Raw genomic sequence first — 14,761 nt, 5'->3', positions numbered from 1 at the left:
GACTTAGATACGGAACAATCGGTCGAACAGTGGGAAACGCGCACAGCGGTACCCATTGTTCCGGGGCAGGCGGCTAGCATGAAAGATGCGACCGCCGAAACGCAACAAAGAGCAGAAATGGAATTCCAGACTTTAGAAAATGTTTCGGAATCGGAAGTGAAAATCAAATCTGAATCCCTTGATGACGAATACGGGGGGACAATGAAAGAGGAAGCCGCTACGGAAGTAAAACCGGTGGTTTCCGGGAATTTAACTGATTTATTGAATGTTTTGATTAACGAAATCAAGAGTCAATCGGCAGAAATTAAACATCAGGCTGCCAAGCAAGAAGCTCAGGCTGCCGAGCAAGCAGCTCAGGCTGCCAAGCAAGTAGCTCAGTCTGAAAAAATTGAACGAATGCTAGACAATCAGAACAAAGCTATTAATGTTGTTAACAACAATGTTGAAGTTGTTAACACAAAAGTTGATAAAATCAAAGACGATATTGTCGTGATTAATACCGAAATCGGTAACCTTAAACAGGAAATGATAGGCGTTCAGGCGGAAATTGCGAGCATAAATACTCGTTTTGATTCCGAAATTAGCAGAATCGAGAAAAGTGTAGGAGACGCAGTTGCTCCGATCATCGAGAATAAGGTGACGGAACAAATTCAATTAGTGAGAAAAGAGGATCAACAGAAGGTGGAAACTTTAAAGGCTTTAGTATCCGAAGTAGATACCAAAGTGACGAAGCAGGCTAACACCTGCGAAGAGAAAAAGAGGGAAGTGGAAACGCTTGCGACAACCACTTGCCAAGTGATTACGAGGGTGTCGGAATTAGAAAGGAAACTTGACGAAAAACAGAGCTATGTGCCAATCTGTGCACATAGTTCGGAGTTGTTGACGAAAGAGGAGCGGTTCGACCCCTTGAAAAAAGGCGGTATACACCCGACGGATTTCATTAAAAATTGTGAAAGAGTTTTACCCAGATCATGGACTAATGAGAGAAAAATTAATGCGGTTATTGATGTGTTGGCTGGTGATGCCAAGCGTTGGGGCCTAAACCTCAACATTACGAACCTGACTTTTGACGAGTTTAAAAATTTGTTTCTGGCTGAATACTGGTCAGAGCAAAAACAGCAAAGTGTCTGGCGCGAATTTGTCGTATCGAGGCCTTTCGATGAGAATTCGCGCGGCTCGATGAAGGAGTTTTGTGAGGGCTGGATCCGCAAGTTGGAATATTTGCGTGATCGCCGCACGGAATCCGAAATAGTCTGGGAACTCTACAAAAAGCTTCCAGATGATACAAAACGCTACGTAGGAAGCAATTACAGGACAATAAATGATTTCCTGGAAAGAGTGGAGGACGAGGACAATTGGCGCAATAATCGCGACAGTGGTAGAGGCCGTGGTAACAACAACGGGTACCACAGCAACCACACCAACGATAACCATGGGAATAATGCATACCGCAACCATGGCAGCAATAACAATAATGGTTCGGACCGTAATAACAATCGGTACAATGCAAATAATAACCGGAATGACGGAAACCAGTATCATACCAGCGTGATACGGGCTGCGCAGAATAGTAATAACGCCAGAGGGTGTGACCAGCCGCCTCAGCAGTATCCGGGGAGCGTATCTGCTGGGACGAGACAGGGAAACCATTAGCCGCGCCGGTGAGGGGCCGACCGGGCGTGGAGAAATTTTGGCGGCCCAATAACAGGAGAAAACCCAGGTGTCGTCGTTATGAAAATTCCGTATGGAATAATCAACGGCGGGAGAGTGTGCCAGTGTTAGGAGAAAGGAGTGCGCCCACAAGTAGTAGATCAGCTGTAGACACGACAGTAGGAAGTACATTCACTGTCAGTGAGAACAATTTAAGTAGTGTTCCGGAAATCGATTATAAAGTGGCAGCTGTAATACCCACAGCGGAACTGGAGATTGAGTTTAAGAATGATTCGCAAGTGTTGAAAGAAGATCAGATGTCGGATAAAACGTCCGTCATCGAGCGAGGAGATGCAGAGAGGGATGAGGTCTGGTTAAGGCAGTTCGGTCGCTTATACGACGAACTAAGAGATTATAGGGGCCTGTACGGGAGAAGTGTTTATGGGGAGCGCGGGCAGGATTTGCCGCGTCTCGTCCCGCAGGAAGATAGTGATTGTGAAGTGATAGAAAGTTCTGGCCCTAACCGGCAGACTTTACTAGAAATAGTTGATGTTAATGGGGAGCACGAGCAAGATGCGTCGTGTTTCGTCCCGCAGGAGTTGAATGTTGAAGTAGTAACGGAAAGTTCTGGCCCTAACCGGCAGACTTTACCGAAAGTTGTAATGGTAAAAGTAGCCGACCCATCCGACGCGAACATCCAGTTTAAACATTGCGAGAGTATTAAGGAGAAAGATTACGAAAATTTTAGTGATAGCCGGACACGATTGGTAAAAAACCAAGTAGATTACAGTGTGTATGAGGTTAGAGCTGACGTTATACGGTCAGACGATAACAGTGTGGGTTGCGCAGATCTAGAGGAAGTAATTGCAGATACTACTGGGCACATTTCTCCAGGTAGATTGGCAGATGAGATCAATCTGGCTAAAGAGGAATCAACGAAGGTGACAATTAGTGAATCGATAGCAATGCAACACTCACTAGTTGACGAGTTACAGGAAAAGGTTTCGGTATTGGAGGCGAAGCTACAGACAAAGCCTCAGGACAAACGTGTTGAAATTAAAACTGTATGTGAACAGAGGCTGAAAAAGCCGCCAGACAAGCCGAATTTAGGATCAAAGCCGGATGGTTTTTTCTGGAATGACCTGGATATAGACGAGGATTTACTGTGGGAAAATAATGAAACAGTCGAGGACAAGTGTAGACAGATAGTAGTGTCTGTTAATATGCACGACCTACAACTAAACGTGTTGATTGACACCGGTGCAGAATTGAGTGCTGTATCTGGGAAAATATTTGAGTTACTGAAAGACAGACCTGGCATCGTAGTTATGCCAGTAACAGGAGTGAAAATTATCGGTGCTACTGGGAAGGCCAGTAAACCGGTCACAAAACAGATTTTTGTCGACTTCGAGATATGTGGGGCACGATTTGAACAAGAGTTTGTCGTCGTGCCAGACTTAACTACGGAAGTAATTATCGGGTTAGATTGGCTATTAAAGTACCGTGCAGTGATTAACTGCGAAAGCAAAACTTTGACATGTATGTCCCAAGATAAATCAATAGTAGTTAGTTTTGACGAGGCAGGAGACGGTGTGCATAGGCAATACCAGCCTATACACATTGTTAACTGGCCGAATGGTATTGACGTAGGTATGAGTGTGAAAAAAGATCGTTTGCGAGAAGTAATGAAGCTAAAAGCTGATGCTCGCATACGTCGTCATGACGCTAAAGCGCGTTTTGCTAAGTTTGCAATCGGAGACTTAGTACTTGTAAAAGCTCATGAGAAATCGAGCGAGATAGACAATGAAATCTCTAAATTTAAGTTTGTTTATAATGGACCATATAAAGTCATTGGTATACCTCACACAAATGCTTATTGCTTAGAGTATCCAAGCTCTGGAAAACGATTAGGTATACGGAATATAGTAGACTTGAAATTGTACCAACCTAGGATCGATTAATACCGCACAATGCGTAATTTGTACAATATGTAAATATAGAGTGTAAGATTTAAGGTTTGCTAGATTGCCATGCTTTTGCCTGACCAAGAGGACATTAAAGAAGTTGTAATTAATAAGTAATTAATTTTGACTAAATGATTTAAGAGAAAGTGATTATTTATCAATTGAAAAATCCAAGCTGCTAGTTTAAGTTTTCAGCTGAGTCACAGTAGATTAAGCAATGTAAATATGATTTTGTAACTAGCTGTAAGATTTCATGAATATGTGTTTTACTAGTCATTGCCGATGTACTTAGACGGTGTTTTAAGTTTCAGGCTAGTACATGCGTGTGATGATGGACAGTGTTGAGTTATCCACTGTGATAGTGTTTATGGACTCCTTGAGATTACTCGGGAGTGAGTTTTACCGAAAGAATTCAGTGAAACGGACGTTCTGGAAATGCCGTTACAAGGGCGAGAGAGATCAAGCGTGCCGCACAGGCGGGCGCAACAATACTGGCGGGGCGGAACCGCTGTCGGCTCTTGTGCCGCTGTCGGCTCTCGTGCCGCTCTCGGCACTCTTTGTACTTGCGAGTACGAAAGGCGGAATAGTTTTTCTTCCCGGACAGCTGATGTGAAAGAATTCTGCTGTCAATATTTATGTTTTTCTCGATCTACTGAATTTTATTTTCTTGTTTAGCATTAAGTGGACTCTCATGGCAAGCGTATTAATTACGAAAAGGTTATATAAAATGTGTATTCTATGTAATTAGTAATTAATTTGCGTATTATGATCTACCTGTTTTTATGACCATGTACTCTGATTAATTTTGTAAATAGTACTCCATTTCTCATAGTGTTACGAATTTTAATGATTTTGGAATAGCTAAACCATTTTCTATATTTTCTATGAATTTTAATATGTTGTCAACCTGTTTTATTTTGTGCAAGGTAACAGAGTGGAATAAGATTAGGAGTGTCTCCACTCAATTATTATGGTCTAAAAATTGATTTGTGGTTAAGTAGACGAATGCTAACTTTTGTTGATGTTTTGAGCATATGCATTTCCGCTGTTTCTTTTTTGGGACCTTTTTTGAGTCTGTTTACGTTACACGAACATCCTCAGACATTGTGGGGCACGTGTAACGCCGGAAATGCATATCCTCCTATTTTCATCTATTGTACTATTATTTTTTTCCTTGTTTTGTTACCTCAAGATATGACATTTCTGTCTCTTTATGTATTGTAATTGTTTTACTGTTTGTATATATATATATATTTATGCATTTATGTCGATGTATAATTGGTTTGTTTCGTAAATATCATTTGTATTTTTACGCTGGGTCTTGCCTAGGGAAAACTGCTATCGAACGATTACATCGATAGGTCGTGTGAAGACTCAAAGTGTGTAGGATCTTTGGTAGTGTTAACTCTGCCGCGTGAAGCGCGGGCGGGGCAGTGAGAGGCTGGCGGGAGTAGCGAGTGGAGCAGGTGTTGTGTGACGCTCCCGCGAGTTGCCGCGCTTTCGGGGTTTGGCAGCATGTAATTGCGCTCGACTCGCGATGATAGTTTCTGACGTGGTGTCGCGGACGGGAAGCATTAGCTGGCGCACATCAAGAGCCCGTTTCGCCTGGTGACCGTGTCGAGAAGAAGGCGCGCCAACATCCAGCTTCCGCAACAGCGACGGCCGACAATGAGTGACTGTCGCCACCTCCTCGATCGACGGCTTCAAACCTTCAATCAACCAACAAGGAAGACTAAAAGCACGTAAAGTTTCAGAACTGTATGGCAGACCTCAGCTTTTCAAATTGTTCCATTTGCCTCGCAAAATTACAGCAACTTAGCATGAACCTTTGTTGCTCATTGTCCCAATTGCATTGCCAAGCAGGGTCCCTTCCTTTTCCGAAATGAACCCGAGTGTCGTTGAAATTCAAACGCCAGCATTAAAATAATATAATTAGATTTCACTGCCTTAATTTCAAAGTTCAGTAGCTGGCTACAATATTTAGGTTACACGAGCACAAATTTAGAGTGCGAGTTTTGTTAGCATATTTTAGCTTACCTGTGACTGCAGCTCAGCTTGGTACGTACTAAATTTTACTATTGTTAATAGTTCAGAATCATTTAATTCAAGTTCAAAGTAAAATCTTTTGTTTCTAAATTGCGTAGAGTCAAGTTGCTTTTGAAATGATTGTTGAGGTAGTCCAAGACTAACCGTATTTTACTGGATTTCGATGTGCTTCTTTATTAACTTTACCCCTTTTCAAAATTAATTTCCACCAGTTTCATTTGCATTTTTCCTTTCATTTAGATGTAACCCTTTCCTCCCTCTTTACCGATAGATTAACTTCGGTGACGATTGCTTTTCCCAAATTTCCATTAGGTACACGCGGTTTAATTTTTCACTGTCATTAAGGACGATAAGTGAGGGGGGAGGTTACACATTCATGCAGGTCAGCCTGCCGCGATGTAAACACAAGAGTGCGCGTGTACTGAGGCATAGTGGGCAATGCGAACGATACGGGCTCCCGCAAGCCCGGGCTACCTGGGTTCCCGCAAGCCTGCCAAGCTTCACGGGACCCGCTCAGCTTGCTGCGCCTGACAACAGGTTGCGCTGTCAAGCTACCGTGACTAGAGTAGCCAGGTAGTTAGCCTGCAGTTCATTTATCGCAACGGTGGAGGCAGCACAATGAATAGATCGAACTTTAGTGAGATTGAAAAAAAATTGACAACTGGCGAATACATGCTGGTAACGAAACAGAGCACAAGTGCCGCATGGGAAACGTTTTCGTGTGTTTATGAGGCCGCTTCAAATAAATCGGTAGGTGTGTCTCAATGCAAACTATGTAAAAAGCTCTTAAGTACTTATTCGGGAACCTCGAGTATGTTACGACATGTGTGCAAATTTGACAAGCAGTAAATATCTTGAAAGAGGACAAAGATTTAGTGGCCGAAAAGTGCGTCGAAATGTGTGCTAAGGACCTGAGACCATTTAGCAGTATAGAGGGAGAAGGATTTCTTAATTTAGGGCAGACACTGATCGACACAGGTAAAAAATATGGCTCAGTTGATATTAAAAATGTTATGCCTTCCCGAGTGACAGTAGCTACGAAAGTTCAAACCTTAGCCGATAAAGTGTGCAGCAAAATGCTCCCAGATATAGTGCATGCGATTCGTTCTGGTATATGTGCCAGTACAATTGATCTATGGACAGACAATTACAAAGGGGGTGCATTGCATGTCCGTGACAATGCATTACATAAATTCAGACTGGCGTTTGAATAAATATGTACTAATGTGCGCTGCGTTTCCTGACTGCCCAAAAACTGGCTCGAATATTCGAAACGAGTTGGAAGATGGCTTAGAAACTATGGGTGTTTCTCGTGAAGACATTGCCAAAATTACGTTTGTCACAGACCAGGGCAGTAACATTGTCAAAGCTCTCGAAGTATATCAGCGTCTTCCATGCATGGCTCATAGTATAAACACAGTCTTGAAACATGTTCTGAGCGAACAGTTTTTGAAAGAAAATGTTCCAAATATATTAGCCATTCTTAATACAGTGCGGGCTACGGTTTCGTATTTCAAGAGAAGAGGTCTCTGTGTGAGACTGAACTCATCTTTAAAGCAGTGGGTTTCAACTCGTTGGAATAGTTATTTTGACATGCTTGTATCAGTCCATTCTCAGATTGATTCAGTGAAGGCTGTTTTACACAATGAAGGTGCCTTTGATAAGATGCTGGGTTATGACCACCATATAACTGGCCAGCTTATAGAATTTCTTAAGCCGTTTAAAGAAGCCACAGTTGATCTAGAGAGTGACAAGGATCCAACCCTACATTTAGTTCTACCGTGGTTTTATGCCTTAAAAACTCACTGTACCGTACGGGATAACGATGAAGAGGTTTGTAATTTTATTCCATCTGAATATTATAGAACCACTTGTGAAATATGTATGTTGAGAAAATGTATTTTCAGGACATGAAACCTTTGAAACAAGCCGCTGATGCCTTCCTAGAACAGAAAATGTGCGTTAGTACGTTGCATAAAATTGCAACGTTTATGGTGGCTAACTACCGCACATTAAGAAAGTTAACCGAGGATGAAAAAATTGAAGTTTACCAAGCAGCACGACAGATGTGTGCTGAAGGTAAGCTCCTAAGATAATGCATATATTCTTCATCTACATGTACATGGTTACTCTGCAAGACACACGCAAGTGCTTAGTTGAGGGTTCATCGAACCACTTTCAACTTATTTGTCTCCTTTTCTCGAATTTCGCGCGGGATAGAACACCTACAGCTCTTCGTCTGAGCGCTGCTTTTTTGTATTTATTCTGATGATCATTTCTTCCAATGTATATGGGACTCAACAATATCTCTTCGAATTCGGAGGTGTAAGTTGGTGATCGAAATTTCATATATAGATCGCGCCACGTCAAAAAACGCCATTGTTGAAATGATTACCACCCCAACTCTTGTGTAATTTCCGCGACACTCTTTCCCCTGTTTTACGATAATACCAAACCAGCTGCCCTTATTTAGACTCTTTCGACCTCTTCCGTCAATAGTAAGGCTCTCCAACTTCGTAGCAATGCTCCAAAAGAGTGTTTTGTCATTAAAACACCTACAGCATTTTCTGTGTGTCCATTCCTATTTAAGTAGGTCGTAATTGTAATCAGAGGTATTAAGTAGAATCTACAGCCTTTAGATTTGACTGGTTGATCTTGTTAACGAAGTTTAACGGACTTAGTTTAGTAAACACAGGAATAACCGCGCTCTTTTCATTATTTATTGCCAAGTGCTAATTTTCACATCAAAAATATATACCTTATTTAAATCGTCCTGCAGTTAGTTTTGATCTTCTGGTGACTTTACAGGACGATAAATGATAACATCATCTAAAACCTATTATAATTTCAACTATGTGTAGTACGATCTTCACATTATTCTGCAAATATTAATTGGAACCTGTACAGTTTCAGTACAAGTGCCCAATCACAGCAACCAAGAAACAAATCCAGGGCCGTATAAAATGGCGAAATTTGAGGACTGGGCAGAAGAGCCTCCTCTCCTACATGATGAAGTCAGCAGATACTTGCAAGAACACTGTGTGAACGAGAGAGATATTCTACAGTGGTGGAAAAATAACTCCCAACGACTTCCTCGACTTGCGTGTGTGGCAAGAAAAATATTAAATATACCAGCCACTACTGCGTCTAGTGAGAGAATTTTTAGTTGCGCTGGAAACCTAATTAGCGAAAAACGATCACGTCTTAATGCAGACAGACTTAACGATCTCGTCATAATTAATTCAAACACTAATCAGCAGACACATTGAAAATACAGTAGAACATTAAACGAGAAACTATGAGTTTGAGTGCAAATTTACTAATTAAGAGTGCAGATTTCTTTCTTGTGCTTTCTGGGCGTCAATTTATGAGATAGAAATTTTGTAATGCATACAGTTCATTTTTATTTTAGACTAAACTTTTTAATTTCAATCCTTCCAAGTGACATTAATTATTGTTTGTAAACCATTTTCTGTTACTTGGGTTTGCAAAAGTAGCCAAATATTTTTAGGAGTATCTAGTTTGGCCTAAATAATACTTTCACGGGAACTGAAGGAAAATTTGTAAAGATTTTATGTTGAAAAGTGTTCTGCAAAATAAAATATTCATTTGTGGAGTAAGGCAATACACATTATGAGTTTAAATTACAATTTATTTTGTTGAGTTCCACACACATTGCAAAATGTAATTTTATTCTTGTATTTCTATATTAAGGGGAATCCCACATGCAGAGTCAAGATGCTGAAGACCTAGACACTACAAATACTCCTAAAATGAAGAGCGTCTTTTTCCATGAATGTATTGTAGTAGGAATATAATGGAAACTCTGAGCCACTCTCCACAGCGTCTATATCTGCGTCATGAGGATTCAGACTCGTCGTTTAGGTCTGTGTTATGAGGGTCTAGAGTCGTCGTTTAGATTTGCATCATGCAAGTAAACACTCGTCGTCTTAGTCTGCATCATGATGGTCCGAAATATGGTCCCTCATGATGCAGACCTAGACTACAAGTGTGGACTCTCATGAAGCAAACGTAGGAGCCGCGAAAAATGGCTCAGGGTCGCCATTGTATTCCCAGTACTATAGTTTTTAGACGAACTGGATACGAAACAAGTCCTTCGATTTTGTTAAAATGCATTTTGGCAATTTAGAATGATTTTTCCAACTTCGAATGAATTCACAGAACCAGTAAAATACATCCTGGAAACGTAGTTAAATATTTATATAATTGGTGTCATACTTGGCTGAAACATACTAAAGTTAAAGAATCTAGACTTCCAAAATCTTAATTTGGTTCTCATTGCAGTACAGTGGTTAATAGGGGCGTATATAATTTATTCTTCTGGAGAGGTGACCAATCTTCTTTTTGGGGGTCGGAGATCACTTCTTTAGTACAAATATCCATCCGTTTCGGTGTTGAAAAGTGCAGCACAGACTGCATTGCGTTGCCTGGGCATTTATTTATTCCATACTCTCGTAGTCCATCTTCCCTCCCGTATTTTCTCTCTATCCATTTAGTCCTCTCCCACTATCTCTTTGATCACCTCCACCACACCCCCCCCACTCCCCATCCCTTGGCCGGCCGAAGTCGCCAAGCAGTTCTAGGTGCTACAGTCTGGAACCGCGCGACCGCTACGGTTGCAGGTTCGAATCCTGCCTCGGGCATGGATGTGTGTGATGTCCTTAGGTTAGTTAGGTTTAAGTAGTTCTAAGTTCTAGGGGACTGATGACCTCAGAAGTTAAGTCCCATATTGCTCAGGGCCATTTGAACCATTTTTGAACCCATCCCTTGGCCCATCTCCCCCCCACCCTCTATCCTTCTCCTCGTCCTCTCTCTGTTGGATTCCGCCACCTCAGTTCATCTCCTCTTCACCTATCTATGAAAACTCATATATATCTGTCAACTTTTGTGGTGATCAGTGAATCAGTGTCAAAGTTTATTGCTAGGTAGCATTTATTGTAATACTTTTTGATACGCAGCATTGATAGTTTGGTTTTCTGGTGCGTAAACAAATGAAGTTGAAGGTGTCCCGACAGGGCAATATGCGACATACAAATAGCCATGTGAAAAACATGATTTTCAAGATTGATGCCACAAACATATAACAACTGCCCCTGCGATTTATCTATCGACATGGCAAATGTAAGCTGCACTGGAAATTATAACCGTTTAAAGTCGAATGGCATGTCGGTCGGAATCTTAGTGATATTGGAATCAAACTGACCTCACCTTTGTACTTTCCTTTTAAAATTGTGGCTTCGATTACGTTGTTCTTTAACTTCTTCCCCGTAAGCCGGGTGCCATTACAAAGACGTGGCTGGTTTACCTTTCGCAACATGATTGCCGATCCGACTTAATTACAGATTGGGAGGCGGTAATCCGGGGAAATCCAGCGAATTTAAAAATTTCGTAGGATAGTTGACTACATCATCTTGGTTAGTAACGGAATAAACCGACTTGTATGTCAGCAATTCGCCAGGTGTCATATTTTGAATCTGAAAATTCATTTCGTTAACATCAAGGTTTTTTGCAGCCAATATAACACGTTCACTCAACCAAAAATGGTTTGCAACTGTCAAACGACATTTGCTGTGCGCGAATTGTCCAACACGATGACTGTGAATGTGTCAGACAGCTCTCAAATTTCAAAAAGATCATAGACATTTCGTTTAAAAGAAATGTATATATATATATATATATATATATATATATATACTCATACTCATAGACAAATACATCAAACCAGAGACAAAAGCGCCGAGAACTGGAACAAAATGGAGCGAAGAAAGAAAAGCTGAATTCTCGCAAAGAATGAAGACCTGGTGGGCAAACAAGAAGAATAAGAAGCCCCAGAAGTGAACCATCTTTACTTAGCGTCTTCCATGTTGGGAGCTTTACGACTAATAATAATAATAATAATATATATATATATATACTCATACTCATAGACAAATACATATATATATATATATATATATATATATACATATATACATATATATATGCATATACATATACATATACATATATATACATATACATATATATACATAAACATATATACGTATATATATATAATACATATACATGCACATGTAAATATTCAAAAACCTTCTCCATGGAAACATGCGTACATAGTGAACTTTCATGGTAACCCGCAAACGATGTCAAAATCTTTTGTAAGGTACTCTCTTCAATGTTCTGTCCGAAATATTATGTAGACAGTGATGTTCCTCTTGATGGTCAAGTGTGCAAAATTTCTTCAAGATCGGAATAAAATTGTAGGTTGGTGTAGAAGTGTGTACGTAAAGTACCCTCCGCCATGCACCATTCAGAATTTTAAGCAGGCAGCGCCCTTCATCCTGCTTTGAATATCAAGTGTGCCAAATTTCATGAAGATCGGAATAAATACGTACAATTTGTCGAGTTCCGTTATGTAAAGGAACCTCTGCCATGCACCATATGAAATTTTATGTAGACTGTGACCTTCCTCTTGGTTTCAACGTATAGTGTTCAAGATTTCATCAAGATTGTATGCAATACAAACACACGGACACGATGAAAACGCACTTTCAGTTTTTGTCAAATTTTCCAATTTTTCGGTCGATTTTCGAAAAATTTTATTTCATAAAAACCTTGTCCTGAGAATTACGAACACAGCAAAAAAAATTTTGCCGAACTGGTCCAGGCGTTCTCGAGTTTCACGCTTATCAACACATTTGGCAATTAATTTTTATTTATATAGATAAGAAGCCCGAAATATACGCGTAAAGGAAGAATATACAAATAAAACCAATATTTTTTTTACCTGAAATTAATACATATATATATAATGTTGGGGTTTGTCTTTTGGTGCTCAGGTAAAATAAAAACTTTTGATTAACGTTCATAATACGACAATGACGCGCGCAGACTAAACGGCTGCGTAGCGCAGCTCAGCAGTAATATGGGCAGGCAAGCAAGTTTCCCGCAGCCTGCCCGGGTTGGGTTCGGCTTGGCTTGGCTGGGAGTGAAGCAGCCTGCCCGTTCTGTTGACAACGAGCGGCGGCCTGCCCGCCTGGCCACCGGGCAAGCATGGGCGGGTTAAAAGCGGGACATGTACACCTCTAATCATATCCACAAGTCGCATCGTTTCTGATTGTGAGTGTGTGGCAGTACGTTGAACTCAGCACCCTCAACGTTGACATTGGAAGGCACGGTCCTTATCTTGACCGCTTTACACACTGCCACGTTATACGCTACAATTTGAAACCCTCTAGCGGCACTGGGTTGCCACTTGCTTCGGCGAAGGGGGAAAGTCGATCGAGTAATATGCATGACATGTAATGCCTCAGCCAATATGGAGAACAGAAAAATAATTCTAAGGCATTACTTTTCAGCAGGCCCTCGTGCATTCCACTACTCCTCGTCTAGGATGATTTTGCCAGAGTGTAGATCAACGTGGTACTGCCTTTCCCATTTCTAATCTGGAAAACCGAGTAATATGCTAGAACAATCCAGCACTTTTTAGCGATTTAGAATATTGTTAAACGCTCAAGAACGTGACAGAGCAAGGCCGATTTTTTTCCCCTGAAAGATTCATTGCTACGAAAGAGACAGAAGGTTAGGAGGTGATGACGGCAACGTGATGGTGACCAGTTCAGACACACACATCTGTACAAAAACAGCTATCACCAGACACACACTATAGTGTACTACGGGTGAATCAAGAGCATACTAGACACGGAGTGCGGGACTGCCAACTATAACCAAAAACTCGTTATCGATGTAGCTTTTTGAAATCCTGAACACTCAAACGGATGCGCCCCCCACTATTGTAGTCAGCAATCCATTACCGCTGTCAGTTTTATCCACAAGCTCACCAATAGAATTTTAGACATCCGATGTCACCGCTATCTTCACTGAATTCACAAACATATTTAAATTCAGCAGCCCACTTATTAATCGTCAAAAATTGAGGGGAAGAGTAATTTATTAACCAGTGTAGTCCTTTTTTAATATTCGCAAGGAAAACATATGAAACTAGCTATTTTAGCAAAATATATACAGAATTCTAGCGAAACCTTTAAACTTGTCTGTTTAAACGGTCGTCACAAACATTGCACCAAGACCTCCGACAAAAAGGGTACGTGGATCTCTTCGCACTGGAAGCAGCTGACTTGGTAATTCCCGATTTAAATGCATCGGACCACACACCATACCGTAACGTGAGGAGATGTAATGCTTATTTCAGGCCAGGGAACAGGCATTTTTCTTATTTTATTTTATTTGGCTTTCGGCATCTAACGGCCAGTTTCCCAGCTAAAAGGTAAATAACTGACTTACAGTACAAAACATAAAATGATGGTATTATGCATGAACAGGCAGATACAAACTTAACAAAGGGTCTTTTAAGGTTGATTTGGGGAGGGGACCAAACAGTGAAGTCATCGGTGCCGGGCTTTTAAGCCTACCGCTACTATTTACTGATATTTATGTACAATAATTCACAATATATTTATTTAATTTAAGGGGATGGACCGAGGAACACTGTAACACTTTTAACGATTAACAATAGTGATGTCGCACAGATATAAATATACAAATACGCCTTATCGCAAGTGTTTTACAAGGCATGTAAAATTTTAAAGAGTAATTTGACTAATACAATTATTCTGTCACCACAGATTTAAGAAATAAAACTAAAAGAAATGTTGGCTATACCGATACAAATTTTCGATGCTTAAGTTGAAGTAACAGTGCACATAAAATACATATTAATGTGGAATGTCTGTATAAGACTGTACGGTGGCTGAGAAGAACCGTCCAGTGAAGTTTTATGAGCTCCTCTAGGGTACGCAGACTTGTGTGGCGGCTCGGGTTGTCGTGGAGAACGAGAAGTTCCTTTGTATTTCTGTGGCGCAAAACATACTGAACTCGTTTCTGTGGGTAGCACAGTACACTTCCGAGCTGATCGTTTCACCACGATGGAGGACGTCAAACAGAATAACCATTTCAGAGTGCCGGAAGACCGTCGGCGTAGGCTTTGAACTTTCTCTTCGGAGGAGAGATAGTGTGGCGCCACTCCATGGATTGCCGTTTCGTTTTCAGTTCGAAGTGAT

The sequence above is a fragment of the Schistocerca americana genome, chromosome 4 (genome assembly GCF_021461395.2).
Source record: "Schistocerca americana isolate TAMUIC-IGC-003095 chromosome 4, iqSchAmer2.1, whole genome shotgun sequence".
Lineage (NCBI taxonomy): Eukaryota > Metazoa > Arthropoda > Insecta > Orthoptera > Acrididae > Schistocerca > Schistocerca americana.
The sequence above is the reverse complement of the archived record's forward strand: the minus strand, read 5'-3'. Positions refer to the sequence as shown.